Raw genomic sequence first — 22829 nt, forward strand, 5'->3', positions numbered from 1 at the left:
ATCGCGTCAGAAGTTTTCAATTACTCCACGCAGCGGCGTTAGTGGAAATAAGAAAACGCGTGGAAACTGTCTTGTGCTGTTTCCTTTGCCTTTCGTACTCAAGTTCACCGAACCTTCGCCAAATCGGCTATTAAAACGACTGCTTACAATTTTTATTTCCACGCTCTCGTACAATTTACACCGCGTCAATTTCGTCGTCATCGCGATAACGAGTTTCTAATCGATCTGAAACTCACGTACGTACACAGCTGCAAATTAAAGTTGAACGTGGTGCGTAAAGAAAGAACTCGCCTAATATTATCTGCTCGCAATTATCCTTCTTTCATGCGAGGAGGACAAATCGATTAATCCTAAAACAGAGTAACGCAAAAACAATGAAAAACGTTGGTAGGAACGCGCGTGTCCTGTCTGTCTGGCCTTGTTTCAAAATTACACCCATTTCTGCCACCCGATGATCAACGACCGCTTACCTTCGTAAAAGGTGCTCGAAATTGCTATCCTCGGTCCGTACGCAGGCTCGCAGTCGCCGTATCGAAGAATTTCGCGATCTTTCAAAAATTCCAAGTGTATGCCCGGTAACGCAGGCCGAGAAGCATAGCCATTTCGAGCACCTTGTACGAAGGTAAGCGATGGCGAATTATTGAAACTCAAGAATGGCCATAAATTCGAAAGAAGGTCAGATGGCACGCACCTTCGTACCAACATTTCTCTCTCCTTTCTTTTTCCTCTTTTCCTTTTTCTTTCTTGTCTACCATTTGAGTGGGTTGCGCACGTTGCCACACAACGTCGTACGTATCGTACGAAACTCCGAGTTCGTCGACTTGACGAATTAAAGTTTCTATCGAGCTAGCGCCTGCACACAGGAATCGTCAAGACTAGTTCAACGTCTCGCCACTGCGGTGGTCTCGTTGCGGACGATCTAATTAACGGAGCAACAAACCCTGAAAACTCGGTGCAACGCACGCGGGAGAGGTCTTGCTCCCTCCCTCTCTCCTTCCCTCCCTCTCTCTCTCTCTCGTGCCGTCCGTGTTCGCGACGCGTATGCGTCTAACGAGGACAGAAAAAAAAAAACGAGGAGAAAGAAGGTAGTCTGAAGAAGCGTCGGGAGAAAGTCCATGGAAAAGCGTATTTTTACGGAAACTCGCGGGAAAGCCTCGTTTTTCGTCGTTGAAAACCTGGTAGCACGCGTTTTACGAGGTCGTTCAACGTCGTTGCGAGCCTTCGAGCGATAAACGCCGCCGTTTTATCGCGCGATCGTAATCCGACCTCGTTCAAAGGTACGCCTTGTCCGATTCCATTATTATATTCAAATTGACGCGATGCAAAATACTTCTATCGTTTATTTACGACCGCTTAACCGGCGTAAGACCGCGTTAGCTGCGAACATTATTGCTGTTATTCGACGATGCTACTTATTTAGTACGGTTTTACGCGCGATTTTTCCCAGTTGCCAGTTGCCAGTTCGAACTGGGTAAATGGGTTATGGTTACGCTTACGTTTATGCTCACGATCCTCTTGTAATTACCATTTTCGAAGCACGCAAATCGATCGATCGGAACGTTGTCCATAGCTCGGCTCGCTACACAGGCAGCTTCTTTGCCTTTCAGATTCCGATCGAAGCTGAATTACACATGCGCTTTCGTTGAAATTGCCTGACGTTTTCAAAGTACATATTTTGTAGATACGTTGGCGTAGGTTTCCGTGATCGACTGTCGCGGTATCGCGTGGCAATAATCCGGTGATAACGCAGCATCTTTGTAAAGTCAAATTCAAATTGAGTAGCGTCACGAGCTTCTTCTATTCTGTACGTTCGTCGTTTCTGATACTCTCCAGTGGATTTGGAGTTAAGAATGATCGAAGATCGGGCAGCCAAGTAATACGTAAATCGTTACAGCTGCGACATCGTTGAAAAATGTATATAAAGTAGCTTACTTATATTTTATTGTCGAGATAAAACACGGAGGCGTAGAAAAATTGGCATGATTTTAAAAAGAATGGCGTGCCACATTGTTATAAATACTTCGACTTCTCGAAGCTTTCGAAAATCTTTACAAAATTCTACGATCTAAACTGAAGAAGAAATTGTGGCAAAAAGATCGTTAGCCGTCTTTCCAGCTAAAATGCGTTAACGCGACACGGATCCTTGATGAATTGATTCAACGACTTGCTGAAATTTACTTAAAAAATGTCCAGTAATTCGCAGTGTTTCGATGGTTTGATCATAGTTCCCGAAACAACGAAAGAATAGAAGAAAAAAAAGGGTTTGAGATTCGAAGAAAAATGTATTTTTACGCGGATGACGCTCGTCGATGGACAACCTACGCGGCAAATGGCGTTCTCATGCAAATATAGCGAATCCTGGGGAACGACTGGATGGTTATATTAGATAGGGGCTGGCGGACGTTTTACCGCGACAGTCTGAAAAGCGTCTCGACGCTCGCCAACGCCAGTCGGCTCCCTCGCGTGTTGCTAGGATAAAAACCAACCCCCAACGATTGCATCCAGTTCGATGAAGCGTTCTCGAATTCGATGGATTTTTACATCTACGAGCTGTCTTCTTTATTGAGAAGAAAATCTCGCAGCTGGCGATTCCTATGGATATCTAATACGAGTATTTAATATCGGCTACGTGGAACGATGTTCCGGTGGGTGTTCTGATCGATAGTTCGCAGCTGTAATAGTGTTCGTTTATTAGCGAAGCTGACTCTTCTTTAGATCGAACTCAATGCTTTTTGTAAATTATATAAAAAAATATAAAAAAATATAAAAAGATTCGATTAACGTCTAATTTCTAAATATATATTATAACTCTTTATTCCACAAAAGCATAATTAAATATTTAGCTCTTCTTTTTTCGAGATTATTAAATTTATAAATTATATTAATTAACCCTTATACAAAAGGTACAAAAATTATTCTACTTATTTAATTTTTAAAAAATTCATTTACATTACTTTACCTATTAATCTAAATATTATTTCATAGTCTATTACTTAAACAAAAAAATTCTTATATAATTTTAAATAATTACAATATTAATTAAATCTTAAATATTAAATTTATTTAATTAAATAAAATTTTAATTTCTAAATTAAACTTTTCATTGTGAATGAAACATTTTCTCTTAAACTAAAATTTTATTCTAAAAACATTTTCCAATATTTTTACTATGTTACGAGATTGTTTTGATACGATACTTTGATCGAAACGTGGACGTTGAAGTTATCTTTGATTGGATATCTAGATATTAAAATTATATACATTCGGCAGGGTTATTTCTTCCTTTGTGCGAAATAATGTGCGTTGTTCGATGATACAGAATCGTCTCTTAAGATATTTGCCGCGAGCATAATTATCGGTCGTTAACGCTTGTCGAGCTATTTTATATATTTTCCGAAAGATGTGACAATTAGGAAAGAAGCGATTCTTCTCTGCGATAATTTACTTTTTAATAACTAATCGATAGAAATACTACGGTATTTAAAGAAAAATTACCAAAGTACTTAGAAGGGAGGATGAAGTGCGAGGACGGAAGAATATTGGCAAGATTCAGATATGGAAACGAGACCAAAGCAAGGGAATACCTGAAAGAGGAGGGAGAAAAAAGATGCAAACTACGTAGAAGGAAAGAAGAAGACAAGAAATGTGAAATAACGGGAGGACCAAAGGACATGAGAAAAGTGCTAAATGAGACTGCAGAAGGTTTAACAGAACTAAAAGTAATAATAGAGAAGAGAAGGGTAAACGACAATAAGTACAGCAAGGAGGCTAAAGCCCAAAGTTGCAATAGCTTTTAGTCATTAGTTGTTAATTTGTAGTTTCTAGTTTTAGTTGTTAGAGGTAGAATCATTAAGGGAGTGCAATATAATAGACATATAAGAAGCGAAATAGATGTAAGAGATATAAAACCGAAAGTTCGTCCAAAGGCGAAAGGCACGGACTAAGCAATAATAAATAATAAATAATAATACCACGGTATTTAGCCATTGATTTATTACAAATTTAAGTTATACGTTTTGCACCGCAATACAGCCACTTTCGTCGTTAGTTGTTGTTTTTTTTTATTATAAACAAATTTACGCAATGGTTTTCACTGACAAACCGAAAGGACTGACTTCTCGGTTAAGGAATTGCAGGTTGTGAAACAAACTTGTTTTTAAAATGGAAGAGGAGATATTTATGAATATATAAACCGCGAATCTTTGTGCATTCGTGGGAAATTTAAAGGTGCTAAAAGTATACGTAACATGCAAATATATGTATATAAAGTATTCAAAGGGAAATATTCCTTACGTTATGTATTTAGTAGATAGAACGAATCTCGATTTTGTATTCCATTCCTTCGCTTACGCCCATAGGAACATAAATTTCTATAAATTCTGTTCGCAAGCGATATCTCGTACAATTTAATGCAACGTGAAAATCCAATACCCATCGAATTTTATGTATTTGTTAAATTTCGGTTTCACAAGAACTCTCCGTGTACGTACATTTCGCATCGTTCGAACCTAACATTCGATTTCACCGTATTATCCACGAAATCAGAGTTTCGAGAACATCTTGTGCGATGGAATCCAAGATGAAAATGCGATACCCATCCAATTCCATCTCACTATGTATTTGTTAAATTTTGGCTTCACAAGAACTCCTCGTGTACGTACATTTCGCATCATTCGAACCTAACATTCGATCTCACGACATTCGTATTATCCACGGAATCCCAGTTTCGAGAACATCTTGTACATATGGAATTTAAGATGAAAATATAACACCGAATTTCGTCTGATTATCCTTTAGAAAAAGAAAGAAAGAAAGAAACATCTGAATTGGAAGAAACTACAAAGCCTCGTTAATCTCGTTAGATCGGAATAACGTAGAAAAAGCAGCGAACGACTCTACGAATCTTTGCGTTCGCCCGTATAACAACTGTAGCATCCCTCTAGAAGCGCCAACTCTTCCAGAAAGTCACATTCGATCGACGTGTTGCGACGCAGCCGGGTAACGTCTCACGAATTCTCACGCACGGCGAAAGTTCACGCGAGGACAAGCGAAAAACAAACGCACGAAACGAGAAGAAAAAGGAGAAAAAATCTGCTTGTCGGATGAGGAAGATGAACAGAGGCTCCACGGGGATTACGAAACGGGGATAGACAAATGAAAAGAAGAGGAGAATGGGCGAAACAATGGGAGAGGGGTGGATCGATGGAAAATAAAGAGCAAAATAGGATAGGTGGATACGAGACGGTTCGAAGGGAGGAAAAAGGAGGAAGAAAGAATCGGAAGGAAGAGGGGAGGATAGGAAGGAAGAAGAAAGATAGAGAAAGGAGTTGTTGGCGAAAGGAAGCCAAAGTTGTAGCATTATACGGGGGCTGACGAACGTTTTGTGTTGCCAGAGTTTGAGAAGCGTCTCGACGCCTGGCGCCGTTCAACGGCACCGTCTCTCTCTCTCTCTCTTTCTCTCTCTCTCCGTTTGTCTGTCTATGTTCTCGGACATATAAACGCACCCTCGTCTCGACAGGAGCTTTGTCCTGGGAAAGGAGTGACGTCAGCAGCAGAAATCGCGCCACCCCATATAAGCGCACGACCCGCGTTTGGCAGAGGGAACATTAGGGAGACGTACCAGCCAAGGACAAAATCTCTCTTCTGTCTAACGAAACGTACAAATATAATCGTCTCGAATTCATCGAATCGTTGCTTATTGTTAAAATATTAACGATTTTTTGGCCCGTTCCTAGGGCAGCGAGATCCTCTGCGAGAGACGAGGGTAGGTTTGTACAGGAAGATGGACGTTTTGGTCCAACCGTTTGAAGAGTCTTCGATACATAGTTCGATATATACGTAGATTGCAAAATTATAGAAACGATCGTTGGTGGTTGGAAAGAAATCTTTGCGCGTATCTTTGGTCTGGTAAGCTTCTGAGGCAAGGGGTAGGTTTTTGAAAAGGAACGAGTATTTGGTTTTAACTTGAGGGCTTTGAGATGTACGCAGATGGCTTTGAAATTGGAAAGATTAGTTCTGGCGATTGGAATTAAGTTTCTGAGTGGGGTTCCGAGCTAAGGGTAGGTTTTCTAGCGAAGAAAGAATGTCTGCGTTTGAATTTGGTAGGTTTGATACACGTGGGTCGGTTTGAAATGAAAAATCCCGATTAACCATCAGCATCAAATCCAGATTATTCGAGCTTTCATATATCGTCGTGTATTTTACCGTCTATTATTAACTTCTTTGTTTATTTATTAACCTCTTTTCTTCTTACGGTACGTCGTCGTACGGCGACGTAAAACGACGATTGTCAAGCCACGCGAAGCATAATAACATTTTGTAATCAACGATAATAATATCTTACGACCAAGATCTCTTCGCAACGTGTCGTCACCAGAATATTATATCTTGCGTATCGGTTGATAATTCCTACTGTCCAATGAAACGAATATGAATGGAAAGCAGGTGAAATTTTGTTTCACAATCTGATTGACCGTTTTGATCGATTTGCGGTAACAACGTTTCAGCTTTATCAAACGTTTAATTGCCGATTAAAAGCGCTATTTATTGTCCTTTTATGGTATCAACGGAATATAAGCTTAAATTATCCGCCCTACGCGCCTATTACCGTTCCGATTGATAGCCTATCGGTTTGAAACAGGCTTCTTTATACGACTCGTAATTTACAAATGAAATAACTTGAAGATAAGACAGCAATTTCGTGTAATTTGACAGCAGGTATATAATTACCAACGTCGATTTTATCATTAACTTTTCAAAGCTACTTTTATCATCTTACGATATTCCACCGTGACAATTATTAATTACAAGGAATAACATTTTTACGGATCCTTTTCTTCCTAATTTCATCGTTATATCGCGTTAAATAAATGAAATTGTACGAATAGTGCGGCAAATACAGGTATTCGCATAAAATAATACATAAATAAATATATAATACATTAAATAATTAATAATAGAATAATACATTAATAAATAAATAAAATAGAAACTCTCAAAATTCTTACCAACGAGAATACGTCTCGCAATAACAGAGCTTTCGATCGATACAAACCTTGTCGAAAAATGGATTCTTCCTATTTGCGTCACAGGGAAGTATGAATCGTTCAAAGTGATGGATTAAGGGGAATACGAATACTTGAGCGATTTGCTGTACATCTTTGGCGAATGTTAACTAGCTATTCGATGGAAAACAGTAGCTGTTGCTTCGAACTCTGGCATTTTATTTATGCATACGTTAACGGTTAGCTGGATAGCAAAGGGGATCTTTGGGAACGGTGGATTACTCATCGGGACAAAATCTGAAAAGCCCACCCCGAGTCTGATTCACCAAACTGCGAGCTCTGCTATCTAGATAAACGTTTTTAAGACATTTATTACGTCTAGTGCTCAGCAGTTAAAATAATGCGTCTGGTGGGATCGTGTTAACCGGCGTTGGCTTCCCTATCATAAAACCGAAAATACGTAATTCACGCTTGTTCTTATCTGTACGCGTTCCACGTTCCACCAAAACGCGTTTAATTTACGAGGGAAGCTTCTCTTGCACTCGAAAATTTTCACTTCGACGTTCCTTCTGTTTTCGATTCCCTGCGACGTTTACGAAGCATCTTTTATCGTTAAATTGTTTTAATAATACAATCGCTTTAACGACGATAAAAACGTAAAAATAGCGCACAGATCGGAAGGAACAAAGTGGTCAGTGGCTTTTGATCTGTTAATTAACGAAGATCGCGAACGAACAATGAGAAGTGAAACTGTTAAAATTAGAAACACGCGTTTTTATCGAAAGATATTTTGAATTTATCGAACACACACACTCGTGCGTCGTTGATGGAATTTCCTCCAATATTCACGAATATGTGTTCATAAATCAAGAGAATAAACGAAGAGTTTTTCGACGAAAGCGTTAAACGCTGACACACGAAAAAGCAAACGATTAATTTGTAACAATTATCATTAATTTGTGAACGAATTAATTCGAAGTATACGTATATCGATGCAGAATATGAGAATCGATTCTTGCCATTCGACGTTGAACGAATACAAAAACTTTGAAAAGTCGATCACATCCTTTCAGCTTGAATTTTCTCTGCGGAAGAAACTGCTCCGCGCGAAGGCAAGTTCTCGGTATAGAAAGCATTTCTCGGTTAGCTCGGTACGCTTGAACCCTGTGTCACGGAGCAACTTTTGATCCAGTTCGATTCGGTTCGAGTCAAAGCGGCGATTAGCTTCTCCACGTACGTTAACGCGCGATAGTCAGATTAAATTATTTAATTCGCCTGTTAGCCGGGTTAAACGTGCCTTCGTCATCGACATCGTCCAATCAGACGGAGAAAGATTCTTATCTAATTACCTGGCGGTCGATCGGAATTTTTATCATTGTATGCTAAGCGACTCGTTTTCCCGCGTCCTTGCGCGTCTTACCAGCAATTTAACGCGATAGTTTGCGTTACTGCGACCCGTTCTAATTACGGTGGCATCGTTAGGCCTTCGTGGAACCTCGTACATTCCCTACGGATGATCGCATGAAATTTTCACCGTGGCAATTATCCGCAGTTACCAGAGAACACAACGCGTTACTCTCATATCCGTATACACGCGTTTAAACGACGTTCTATTCCGGTCTTTTTGTTGTCGATGCCGTTCGCATCAAAGTCCGTGAGATCCGGTTCTCTTTTCCCCGCTCTTTTATATGCTAAATCGTTCTATAAAACGTTGCCTCTACATTTGGTCATTTACGACGTTTACTAACGGTGCATCGATCAGTGGTTTATTATTTTTCGAAGGACCATCGTCCTACTTCGACTAGGCTGCGATTCGAGTCGACTCGTTTCAATGAACAACGATCCGCGTTGTTCCCTGTCGACACAGCTCCTCGCCATTTATGTCATTTCGTTTTCATCGGATTCGACTCTCGTACATCCTCGTTCTCAAGTATCAGCACACTCGCGAACAATAAGACGCAAGATTTGAGAATTGTTCGATTCTTTAAAAATTACCCTGTTTGAACCGCAAGAAATCTATACATAGAGTGTCTTGCTTTTGATAATGTTAGAAAATATTTCAGGGACAAGCTTAAATGGATTAGATACTTTTTAACATACTACTCGATCCAGCTGCATGTTGCTCAGGAAAAATTAAAATTGCAATATTAATCAACGAGGTATTATTTCAAATTTCAAGGCACATAAGAATTATTTAAGAACTGTTCGATTACCTCATTTGGAAGTTTGAACAGCAAGAAATCTATATGTAAAGTATTTTGCTTTTGATAATAGAAAATATTTCAGGGACAAGCTTAAATGGATTAGATACTTTTTAACATACTACTCGATCCAGCTGTATGTTGCTCAGGAAAAATTAAAATTACAATATTAATCAATGAGGTATTATTTCAAATTTCAAGGCACATAAGAATTATTTAAGAATTGTTCGATTACCCCATTTGGAAGTTTGAACAGCAAGAAATCTATATGTGGAGTATTTTGCTTTTGATAATAGAAAATATTTCAGAAACAAGTTTAAATGGATTAGATACTTTTTAACATACTACTCGATCCAGCTGCATGTCGCCCAGGAAAAATTAAAATTGCAATATTAATCAATGAGGTATTATTTCAAATTTCAAGGCACATAAGAATTATTTAAGAATTGTTCGATTACCCCATTTGGAAGTTTGAACAGCAAGAAATCTATATGTAGAGTATCTTGCTTTTGATAATATTAGAAAATATTTCAGGAGCAAGTTTAAATGGAATTACATATTTTTTAACACACTACTAGGTCTAGCTGTATGTCGCTCAGGAAAAATTAAAATTGCAATATTAATCAATGAGGTATTATTTCAAATTTCAAGGCACATAAGAATTATTTAAGAATTGTTCGATTACCCCATTTGGAAGTTTGAACAGCAAGAAATCTATATGTAGAGTATCTTGCTTTTGATAATATTAGAAAATATTTCAGGAGCAAGTTTAAATGGAATTACATATTTTTTAACACACTACTAGGTCTAGCTGTATGTCGCTCAGGAAAAATTAAAATTCTAATATTAGTCAATGAGGTATTATTTCAACTTTCAAGGCACATAGGAATTATTTGAGAATTGTTCGATTCTTCAGGAATTACCCCGTTTGGAAGTTTGAACCGCAAGAAATATTAGAAAATATTTCAGGAACAAGTTTAAATAGATTAAATACTTTCTAACACACTACTCGATCCAGCTGGACATCGGCCAGGAAAAATTAAAGTTGCAATATTAACCGATAAGCTATTATTTCAACTTTAATTTAATGTATGAAAGACAAGGGTGGTGACGAAGCGGTATTCTTATGTTTACGTTGTCTTTGCGCTATATTCATAGTTACGACCCTATGAACTATATTCATATTCATTCACAGTTTATGTTCATTCACCGATACGCTCAATTACTGCTTTAAGCAATTTTAATATTTATATCATTAGATTCGTGATATTATTGTTGTTGTTTGATTCGTCGTACTCGTTAGAATATACTGTCTGGTTGCTGATTTTTCCACGAAGTTTAGATCAAGGATCGTAAGGTGAAACACGGTTGTTTATTCGTTGTTTCTTTATAAATTATCACGTGTAGGTTTTACAAATTTCTATCGAATATGCCAAATTTTAATCCGACTTGAATACAAAATTCTGACTGATTAATCGTTTCACTGGTGATTCCGATTAAATAATCGCGAATTACGCGAGATACGTAAATTTTTAATATCCATCGCTGCTATACATCGATCCATCCGAACTACGTCAAAACACCTACGTGTTTAGATCGATTTTACGTACAAGTGTAACAATTTAAGCATTAGAGTAAGTGTTGTCTGCCTTCGACGATGAAAAGTAACAAGCGACGATGGTGTTAACTGAAGTTTTGTTAAGTAAAATTCTAGAGATAATTTTTTTTTCTTTTTACAATCAGAATCCTCCAGTCCTCTATTATGTTGGCAACTAAGTGATTGCGGACTTATCAATACCACCTAATGACAAAATCCGCAATCACTTAGTTGCCAAGACAATAGAAGACGAGAATTCCGATTGTAAAAAAAAAAAAAAAAAAAAAATTATTTAGAATTTTACCTAACAAAACCACATAACACCATCGCACTAAGCGATTACGGGTTTATCAATACCGCCTAATGACAAAATCTGCAGTCACTTAGTGCGATTGTGTTATGTGGTTTTGTTAGGTAAAATTCTAGATAATTTCTTTTTTTTTTTTTTACAATCAGAATTTTGTCATTAGGGGGTATTGATAAATCCGCAATCACTTAGTTGCCAGCCCAATATAATAGCAATTTCTAAACACAAAATTTACAATTCGTTGCAGTGTCTGATTTCGATGGAAAGAATCAGGAATCGACAATTACGACAGACTACTTGATGTTGGTGCAATAATATAGAAATAAAGTAGAACAGCACGGTGATAAATAAAATAGGATTGTACGTAGCTTTTCAATCACGCGAACTTAGAGAAGGTTAACGAACTACTCGAGTATAATATTTTAGATATCCGGCTTGTAATAAGAGGCTCATGTAGGTCGGTACGTATTATCGAATAAATTATCGAAGATCCTCTACAAATGGCTACGTGTCAGTCTTTTTGTATAGTTTATACGAGTATTAACCTAGTTTATATGAGTGGAACGAACTCACTGTATGTCAGTGTAATTAGCTTGCTTGTTAATTAATTAGTGCTATTAGCGGCTTATATCATCTCCCTTGATAGCTGTTTTAACCCTTTAACTATGCTGTCCCAGAGAAAGTCGAATCGTCGAATATACCGTCTATTGACTTGGCAACTAAGTGATTGCGGATTTTCTCAATACAACCTAATGACAAAATCCGCAGTCACTTAGTTGCCAACCCAATAGACGGTATAAAAGAGTTAAACAGCAGAACCCAATACAATAAGATTTTAAATATCATACAATTAATTATCATATGGCTTAGGTACTTTCATCGTATGTATGTAATGCAATTATTAATATTTATTTCTTATAAGAAATCGAAGATATATACATTCCTGTATTCGATACCAGAAACGCAAGAAATCTCCAGAATAACGAGATAATTATTTCCTCGATTGTTCGTTCTCAACTCATTTACTGTGTTATTTTACTGTGTTCGTAGAAGAGTTAGAACGAGCCCTGTCTTCGAGGGTTGCAAAATTATTCTCTTCGCGTGCGACTAGGTTGGTGGTCGATGACCCATAAATTTAGAATCCAACGATCACGCGGAAAATGGTTGAAAATTTATCACTTCTTTGTATCTTCTTACGCGATTCAACGTGTACTAGGAAAATTGTACAACATACAAATTCCAGTTTACCATCGTTGATGGTCGTCTCTTGTAGAAACAAACAGTCGCAAGTAAATTTGTTGAATTATACAAATCGGTTGATCGTAAAACAAACTGCTCGTACTAGTTCACGAATATTATTAGCTAATGAGTCATTATCCGAGAGAACCTAGATGGCTCGATCGCTTAACTTTGCCCCGCGGGTACGTACCTGCAACATTAGTCTTTCCACGCTTCGCCTAATCTCGACTCGTTAAAATCTATTAGCTTCAACCAGCAATCCACCCAACTCGACGATTAGTTTCAGTCGTTAGCGAACAAGTATACAGGTAGCTGAAATCATGTCGCATCGATGACTATAATCGCTTGGTGTGGTGTATGTCGGGAATAACGAACAACGTCCATCGAGATCAACGGTTAATTGAAACTCATCGCTTATGCAAAGTGGACCACGAACCTAGGGGATGATATCACACGAAACAAAATGGTTTCGCGTTATTTTTAGATCGGATGACGACCTCCGACGGATCCTAAATCGTGAAAAAGCTGATTATAACGAGACATCGGCTTGTTTCGCTTCATCATACTTGTCTCCGAGGCTTGCACGAAACGATGAGTAACGAGCATCGTTACAAACGATGGCGATAATTCGTCGGTTGTACGAGCTTGCGACAAATCGTACCGGTTGATTGGCCAAAGTGCGCGAAACTATTTTCGGAATGTTATTTTTTTAGTTATTTTCCGTTGTTCCAAGAATCTTGCTATCGGTTCATGCAGAGATTATTAAACCGTATCATTTCATATTTCGATATCGATCGATAAATCGAACGAGACTTTACGAAATTATTCGTCGATCGTTATTTTTTCATTATCTTCTGTTATTCCGAATTGAAAATATCAGTATCGGAAGATTGTCAGCAATTCTGCAAAGTTTATGCCCATATATGTACAATTTGTCTTACTATTTATTCTAGGCTTTCGAAAGATTGAAAAATTATTATCTGATACTTGTACCATCGACAGATATTAATAAATACGATGAGTAGATATTCCTCGCGACGTAGCTACTCGTTGTGCTAAATGTTTGAAAAAACATTTCAAGGAAAGGAATTTAAGAGCGAAACTTGGCGTAGCTCGAAACAACGCTGTTTGTCTATGGAGGTAGTAACGTTCAAACAATTATTCCACGTATTGCGTAATTTTCAAGTCGTCGAGATTGTTGAAACCTTGGAATCATCGAAATTGACGAAAAGGAATATTTCAGCGTATCGCGATATTCGTTCGCACGAATAATGCAAAAGGCTTATTCGTCATGCTCTTCCCATAAGAACTGCTTTTTCTCGCAGACAAACATTCTCGTCATCCGCAATTACGATATCACAAATTTTCCAGATTTCTCCACACTTATCGGTCAATTCATCCGCTTTCCAAGTAAGTACACGTATGCTTCCGAGCGAAGAAAGTGGTAAAAGCAGTGGTAATTAAGAGAAGCTATTGCACACACAAAGGATGAATCATTCGATCGATCGCCATCGCGTCAACGGAGATCGCGTCTTTCCCACGCCAAACAGAAACGTAAAACCGCAATATGATAAGCGTTATCGCGCATCCTACTTATCCGGTGTGTTTTCCTGGCGTAATCAGAGCGAACCAGCCACGCCAAATCCCAGTCTTATCGTTCATTTCGAATTAGCCCTCGTCTCTGTTCGGTTCGCGCTGCAAACAAGGAAGTACCAACAGTTTGAGGCTGTTTTATCAGGACTCGCGACTGCTCGCCCTTCTCCGAAGCTTTTACGGTAAGAGAAATATCTTCTGTTCAACAGCAGGTACATACCACATTCCAGCATACTGTACGGGGTAATCTCGGAGCGTTAATTGCTTATCAAACTAGTTTTTCGACTTTCCGTCTCGCTGATCCAGCTTCGAGTTAGGTCCTCGAATGCTGCTGGTTGCCACGAGCTTCTTCAAGGATAAAGCCCAACTCGATCGTTGTCCGAGGGAAGGATGCATATAACGTGTCGTTTATTTGCCATTTTCTCTCTTTCTTCTCCACTTTCTGCATCGTTAATTTACCGCGAAACCGGCCGATTGTATATCAGGATGGTTATCGCGAGAGCGCGATCTCTCGTAAATCTCTTTATTATCGTCGATTACGTATCTAGAAGGATCGGTAAAAGTTGCTCTTCCGAGCGTAACGTTCGCAAGATTCGTTTCTGCCGTGGTATTCCTTAATGCACGACTGTCGATAAACGCCACTGCGCGTATTCCAGTATCTCGATACTTCCAAATTTTTGCAAATGCGTTGAAATATATAAACATATAAATATATATGTGTATTATATATGGGGTGTACCGCAGTATCGGGCAACCGTTCTTCAGCGATAGATTTTGCGCGTGGAAGGAACAGAAAAATGTTTGTGCGAACGTACAGCATGCTTCTCCTTTTGTTTTCCAATTTATAACGTGTTTTATGTTGCGACGATTCTATCGAAAGATGGAAATTGCCGAATTAACACTTTGACCACCGAAATCACGTGTTTCGCCGAGGACGCCACGGGAGTATTTTTATTATTCAAAGCATATAATGGCAAAATAATAATAAATCGATGATGCAAGACAACGTTCTTCCACGATGGACCGTTTATCTCGTTGGTGGTCGCGGGTGACCACCGTGGCGACTTGGTCACAGTTGATAGCGACGTATTACAACGAGGCTTCGTTTATTTCGACAAACCATTCGCATTCGTTGTTTGGTCGTAAGCAAAACGTGCAGGATATATCGTTGAAACGTGTAGAAGATATTAGTAAACGGTATTTGCTCATTGTATATATAATGGTGAGGTATGTGCACACTTCTAACTTCAATTATACGATTATAAAGCAGCATTTACGATTATTTTCTAAGCTGTGTTTATAATAATATTCGCGGATTACCCCTCAAAGATATCGATGCAAACACAGTGCACCGTTAGATGCAAGATTTGTTCTCATTTTTTTTTTTATCGATGCTCTAATAAAAATGTTTAATCGTTCAATGGGTCACTTTTTATTTCAAAGAATCTTCTATTTATCGGTTATATTCAAAATACCCTAACTGTCAATTTTCGTTCAATTTTTACAATTGTATGAAGTTGAAGCGCTCCGGTAACCGATGACCTCCGTGGCCGGTCATACAACGACCAACGTGGCAGTCAAAGTGTTTCAACGAATTCGCATATTTACAAACGATGCTTGGCATCGGATCTTGTACAGTATATTCCTGTAAACAACTGGAATCAGTGATAAAAGAAAAATCAGTGTGCAGTCTTATGTTCGTACGCAGGCAGGTCATTTTGAGCACAGTTTGTTAATGTTTAATCGTTTTCGCGATACAAACGATAGAATTCAGAAACAGTTCTACGAATATTCGATACTTTCGTTCAATTTTGCTATTTCATTTGAACGATATACAGCGATATCGATGAAGGTAATAATTAATATTATTTAGTATGAATAAAAGTCGATTATACGTAGAAATTATCGTAGAAAATTTAGTTTATCCAAAAAATAAGGTTTTCCTTCAACGTTCGGATGTTTCACGTTCTGAAGTTTACACAAACTTCGCTTCCGCTGCGCGTTCCAAAAGTTTATACACTGTGGCGGTTGAAGAAAAGTTTACGATCTATACACCATGAATTTTAGTAATTTTGATGTTAAAAATCCCTAACGATCATCTGCTCTCTGTTATATATTATAATTGTTCGTTGCTGCTATCAAGCGTAAATCCATTTTATCAAATTATCGTGTCTTCTCCTATCTCTTATTTTATAAACGTTCTTTTGTCCGCCGCTGTAGATTTCATGAAATTTTATGAAAATATACGATTTTTGTTTTAGCGCGAATTTTAACAAAACGTTTGATCATCCCAGTCATAGCAAAAGACAAAGAAACGTTCCCCCGTCATAACGTGGAAATTACAACATAAAAATACCAATCTCCCATCGAATCGTACCAAATGTCTCGATACTTGAGCGCTGGTTACATATTAAATTAAATCGAAGTTCGATGCTACAAATATAGAACTGGTATTTCTATTTCTAATCCATCGGTGGTTGGTCGGTTGCATAAATTAAGGGTAGGTTCGCGTGATCGGGTGATTCGATGATCGAGCAGTTCGATCGATCAAAACTCTGGCCCCTCGTTCGTCTGATTTGCATTTATACCACGATAACTCGTTTCCTTCCTTCTATCTCGTGTTTTCGTGTCGAAAGAAGGCAGTAGTCGGTGAATTTGAAACGAGTTCGTTGAAACTTTGTGACTCACTTTACCAACGAAAAGTAGGTGCCTGGTTACAGGCGAAGTCGTCGAATTTTTAATAAATCATTTCAGCGAAAGTGATACGACGACGATATTATTTTAAGAATAAATAAAAAATTGCAAATGTACCATCGGCAGAAAATCATTCGAAGATTGTAACGAGTGGAGAAATCATCGTCGCGTTGGCAAATAGCGACGATAGGCTAATTAGCCCGAAGATCGACGGTATTCCAGTTATCTTATTGCGTTAACTGGCAACATTCGCATCTTTGAATAAGAATGCACATAGAAACAAGTAGAATAATTTCTGAGAATGTGTTCCCATTCAGGGGACGTACAAATCATAGCCAGTTTTGTTCTGTACCACTTACTGAATCTAACAACTGGATTGAATCGTGATTTACATGCCAGATACATGAAATAATCGCGATATTGCGACACTCGTAGTACAGAAACTTTCTGTTCACACGAAAGTTTCTGAATTCTTTTGCTCCCTCGATTTCTTCATATCTGTTTTATCCTCGTTTCCCATTCGGTTTCGCCTTTCTTATATCCTTCTGTTTTAGTAGGACATAAAACTCGTGAGAAAAGAACGTCGATAATCAAAAATTTCGTACAGGTCGGGCACGACTAATCGCGACAGAAGTTGCATTCTAACCGATCCTCGTGACCTACGTCAACGTCATTTTTCTCTTCCTCCTGTTAATCGACGTAGCTCGATTCGTAGAACTTTCTTGGACGTGAAAAGTTTCCTCCGTCACGGGACGATTAACACCGAGATGGTCGTAGCTGACGCGTTTCCTTATTCTATTGGCTTGGCAACTGAGTGATTGCGGATTTTGTCAAGCCAACAATAATCTCGTTAATGGAAAATACCATGCAGAGATACCGTAATTCACGTTCGATCAATTATCCCACTGCAATTTTCACGTGTCCGTTTATCAGCGTTTTATTCGATCTTTATTATTGCCGATAAGCGAAACGATATTGATCTTTCCAATCGACTTTGCCAATGATTCAGACAAACAGTCGAGTACTTTCTATTTTGTTGATTATTTTTATAAGAATATCAGGAACGTAGAAAACTTTCTACTTCGTCGCTGTATATTTGCGAAGCTAAAATAAATATGTCAACGGGTAATGGTAAGCGTATTCTTTGCCTTAAAACAAAAGACAGTTGCAAGATAAAACTAAAATACACATAAAACACATTTCTGTATCGGCTTGTTTGATAAACTCTTACGCTCTAAACTCTTCCAATAGTCGATATCAAATCATGCCGTGAGTTGAGCGAAATTGCAAGGGGAAATTATTTGTCATGAACTTCTATCGAGCCATAAATTCGAGTGAAATACCCGCAAGAGACTCTTTAACTTGGTCTGCTGCAATTTTTAGCAAATTTTTATATTATATAGGAATAGTTTTCGAAGCTCGAAGTTCGTAAAACACGAGAAATAGGAAGTTGTTGAGAGGACTACGTTTCTTCCCAGATCAGATGTTCGAAGAATGCAATGTAGTTCGAAGAATACGAGTAATTCAAGTTGAAACGAAGTACGTACATTCTCTCGTGTCATATTTTGTTGTATCAGTGAACGTTGAGAGGTTCATAGATTTGCCAGGATGTTTTAAAATATAGTACGCTGTTAAAAATAAACGTGAACTCAGCCGAGATGGGTGAACGCGGAGGATCGGTGTTAATCGTCGGAAGATTAATTCTTCCGCCGCGAAGAACATTATCCATCGTATCGAATTTCTCCCCTCGAATTGAGTTTTAACCCTATTTTCGTTTCTTGGCAGCCACGGCCCCATCGAAGGAACGTTTTATTCTCGTCCGATCGCTTATTATATCATCCCGGTTGACGATTTCGATTTATAGTAATAATTCCAATTCTGGCACTCTGCTCGTTTTCTACGTCTTAGGAAAAATGATGGTAATACGTTGGAACAGGTAAGCGAAAGGATCGAACTTTCTCCGATGTTCTTGTAACGTAATTCGTCACTTGCTGGCAAGATAAATGTCCGATTAGGCTACTCGATAATTATGTCAATGTCTTTCAACGACGTGTTTATTAATGTTTCCGCATTAATATAAGTATTAAATATAAATATAAATCATTCATACAAAATGTTGGATATAAAACAAACGTACAATCTTCACATTCTGCTGCTGCGATATTGGAAAATTTCTTGTACATATAAATAAATATAAAAAAGATCATAAAATTTCACGTGTCGATGAAACTGCTCGCGTTGTTATACCAATTTAAACAACATAGCCGGCATATTATTACGATAAGTTTAAACAGGATTCTTCAAATTCTGTTTAACATTCCATATAATCTAATTCAAATATAAACCGCGCTTCGCAGTAATTTCTCTCGCAAGACGAATATGATAAGCACGATATAAATAAGCATAGCGTAAAGTATTCGACGAAATATCATCTGTGAATGAAATCTCTGCTATTATTATACCAACTTCGCCAAACGTAGCCAGCGTACATATTATCGCTAGAACTAATTTGCATTTGACACAATCCTGCTACTCAAATATGAAACACAGTTACCACTTTCGAACTTCGTCCAACGTTGCGCGATATTTAGCGAGAAATTACTATATAATATAAATAAATAAATATCTCGTAAAATATCGTACGTCAGTGATAAAGTATCTCGCGTTAGTACTCCGATATGAACAGTTATCGAGGGTTTTGTTAGAACGAATTTGCATTCGCATTTGCAGTGGCCCTCAGAATTTCGACGACGTCCTTACAACGTCATCGACGCCTGTTCTCCTCGTGCTTTCGGTATTGAACGAGCCTGGGAGATGGCACGAGGTCAGACCCCGGCTGCCACGTTTGCCCTAGTTCGTCGTCGATTTATCCAAAGACTTTATTCGGTTTCTTTTTTTAACGCGTAACCAGTGACCTGTGCGCGAGTGCAACGCGTCTCACTCGTCAAGACGCGTCTTTTCACGTTGTGCAACGCCAACGCTCTTCGAATTTGCCCGTGGATTCCACGCAGGCAAATAGATGGTCGCCGATGCCTTTGCATTGTCAGAGTGTCTGGCTACGAAATAGCGTTCACGCAAATATACGTCGCTCGGTTGTAAAATTCGCAAGCACGTTCTCGTAGCTGTCTCGTTAGTGAAATAGTTACAAGTCGGTAGTAGTTGCTATTTGCATTTTATCGTTCTCTAAAAATAGTAATTCATCCGAATCCTCATTGTGTACGCGATCTGCTGAATGAAGTAGCAAAATAGTAGCAGCTATCGGTAGTTTGTCGAACTTTCAGATAGTCTCGTTCGTATTTTGTCATTCTGTTTTATTATTCCGCTCTTTTTCGCTATTCGATATTGATCAATGGCATTCGTTTATTCTCAGTCTCGTACTACGCGTTGTCGTTCTAAATCTTGCTCAATGAATTTAGCGAAATAGTCGAATAGTTTCGCTATTAATATTTCGCTCGTCTAGAAATAGCGATTTGCCTTTTATCATAGATATTTTTCTGAACGAGATAGTTGCCATTGGTAAGTTTGCTTTTTCCACGTATTTATTTTCCTGTGTGAATTAATAAGGTAAAAATGAATAAATATATAGAATATAGCAGATATAGAAGATAGAATGATTCGTTTATTTCTAGCATGTAAAATACAAATGTTCTTACGTAGAACACGTTGAGATTGATAGAATATCGCGAAGATCTCTTCTTCGTCTTCGAACGTATCCAGCACATTTTAATCAACGATATGCGTCTTCTGTTAAGAGGAAATTTTTAGAACTGTCAGGAATATCATTTTTCGTACTTAGCCTCTTGGCATCGAACGTCGTTTCGTGCATCGTGTGTTTTCTATGCCAAGATGAACAATAACGTGCCAGACACGTCTTCGACAAAGAAGAAATACCCATCAATCGTATTATTCTCACTTTACGATCGAATAATTCTTTTTACGGTAGATGTTTCACCGTTCTCTTCAGATCAGAGAATATAAGTATTTTAGATAATGGAGATTTCATAATAATATAAGATAAAATATAAGAATAAAACAAAGAGCATTTAATTTAATTAGTTCAATTAAAAGTTCTGTGTACAATGAATCTACACAGAGAATCTACTTTGCTAAGAAGAGTATCAAAAAGCAAAGTTTTAGATGTTATCTCGTTCTGCTTGTAAACCAATTAGCGGATCCGCGCTGTCCTAGCGATCTGTCTTTTTCAAACTCGTATCCTTGTTAGCTCAACCTTTCTAATTGAAGCAAAATATTAATCGAAATCTTTTAACGAAGCGCGTATCTGCGGCAAATGAATCATCGCAGATAATAAATATAACGTACCTGGTAATTGTACAGTAATTAACGCAACAAAAGCGGGATACGATAAATAATGCAACAAAAATTTTCTAACGGAGAGCTGTTCCACAAAAGTACAACGCGTCCATGTGTGTACTTTCTTCTGTCCGTGAATGCGTGTAACTTGCCTTTGTGTGCACAATTGCACACATACGATCATGTACATCGTCGTTCGTACGTATATGGACACAGTTGATTTGTATTCGGAGTACGCAAATTGCATTAATAATTTAATGTTACTGAAATATACGAATTGACAGCGAGTTTTAATTTGTGAAATCTCATCGTCCAAAGTCATGAATATCGATAGAATGATGAGAATAGATGAAACTTAAATCGTTTATTTAAAACCTCATCGATAGTAACGTTAACATTGGATATACAATTTTAATTTAGCGGAGTGTTAACTGGTTTTGTTACTAAAATTAATCGCTGCAGGACTTCTCAAACTTTTACTGACAAACTCTTTTGGCTAACACGTAAATCACCCTGATATTTGAATATTTTACGCATCCCACACCTTGCGAATCTATGCTCTATCAATTGCACATTGTATTAATAATTTAATGTTACTGAAATATACGAATTGACAGCGAGTTTTAATTTGTGAAATCTCATCGTCCAAAGTCATGAATATCGATAGAATGATGAGAATAGATGAAACTTAAATCGTTTATTTAAAACCTTATCGATAGTAACGTTAACATTGGATATACAATTTTAATTTAGCGGAGTGTTAACTGGTTTTGTTACTAAAATTAATCGCTGCAGGACTTCTCAAACTTTTACTGACAAACTCTCCTGGCGAACACATAAATCACCCTGATATTTGAATATTTTACCCATCCCACACCTTGCGAATCTGTGCTCTATCAATTGCAAATTGTATTAATAATTTAATGTTTCTGAAATATACGAATTGACAGCGAGTTTTAATTTGTGAAATCTCATCGTCCAAAGTCATGAATATCGATAGAATGATGAGAATAGATGAAACTTAAATCGTTTATTTAAAACCTCATCGATAGTAACGTTAACATTGGATATACAATTTTAATTTAGCGGAGTGTTAACTGGTTTTGTTACTAAAATTAATCGCTGCAGGACTTCTCAAACTTTTACTGACAAACTCTTTTGGCTAACACGTAAATCACCCTGATATTTGAATATTTTACCCATCCCACACCTTGCGAATCTACGCTCTATCAATTTGAAAGTACCGTCATTGTCCGATTGATAGCTCGTCAACGAAACGAGGATAACAAAACACGTTCGACGTTTAAAGAACGAGGCTCGATTCCTACAGAAACCGTGTCTTTTTATTGCGTGTTAAGCCTCGAAAATAAATTTTATCGTGGCATAATATCTTACAACAGGTCTAACGAAGGCTAGAACCACTCTGAATCTTGTAACCAACTTATATTCTACCAAAAAAAAAATAGAAAAGTGTCCATGTATTTTCGAGTGGTTTTGACGTATGTACCAAGTGGCTGAGGCACGAGTTGATAAACTCGGAACAGCACTCTGTATTTATTTCGTCTGAGGGTTGTCTGGCGTCGTTGACGAACTCGCTAATTGTCCAGGGAATTTTTAAGAGCCTCGCTAATTACGACGCCGACGAATTTTTTCTCGTTCACTTTCTACGTAGCGTGGATGCTCTGCTCGCAGCATTCGCTTCGCGAAGATCAATTCTTAAATTCGCGTGTTGCACACACTCGACGATATAGTTCTCGAAACAGAAATAAAGACACGTATTCTTATTTGTTTGGGCGTTTAGGAATGTTTCAGATGATTCGCTTTAACGGTTTTCACGCCTACGATGTTTAGAATTCAGAAGATTGATGGCACGGAAGTTTCTT

The 22829-nt window shown here is 37.9% G+C and overlaps 1 protein-coding gene across 7 annotated transcripts in view; it reads left to right on the forward strand.

Moving 5' to 3' along the window:
• LOC100650962 (F-actin-monooxygenase Mical) overlaps nt 1–22829 on the forward strand; it is a 103559-nt gene that overhangs the window by 35282 nt on the left and 45448 nt on the right. Inside the window, exon 1 of one of the 7 annotated variants that reach the window (XM_048407481.1) lies at nt 14009–14123. The exons of the other annotated variants lie outside the window; for them this stretch is intronic. The gene's annotated coding sequence lies outside the window, so the exon portion shown is untranslated. Of the gene's footprint in view, nt 1–14008; nt 14124–22829 lie in introns of those variants that run through there. 7 annotated transcript variants of the gene reach the window in all.

The sequence above is a fragment of the Bombus terrestris genome, chromosome 7, assembly GCF_910591885.1.
Source record: "Bombus terrestris chromosome 7, iyBomTerr1.2, whole genome shotgun sequence".
Lineage (NCBI taxonomy): Eukaryota > Metazoa > Arthropoda > Insecta > Hymenoptera > Apidae > Bombus > Bombus terrestris.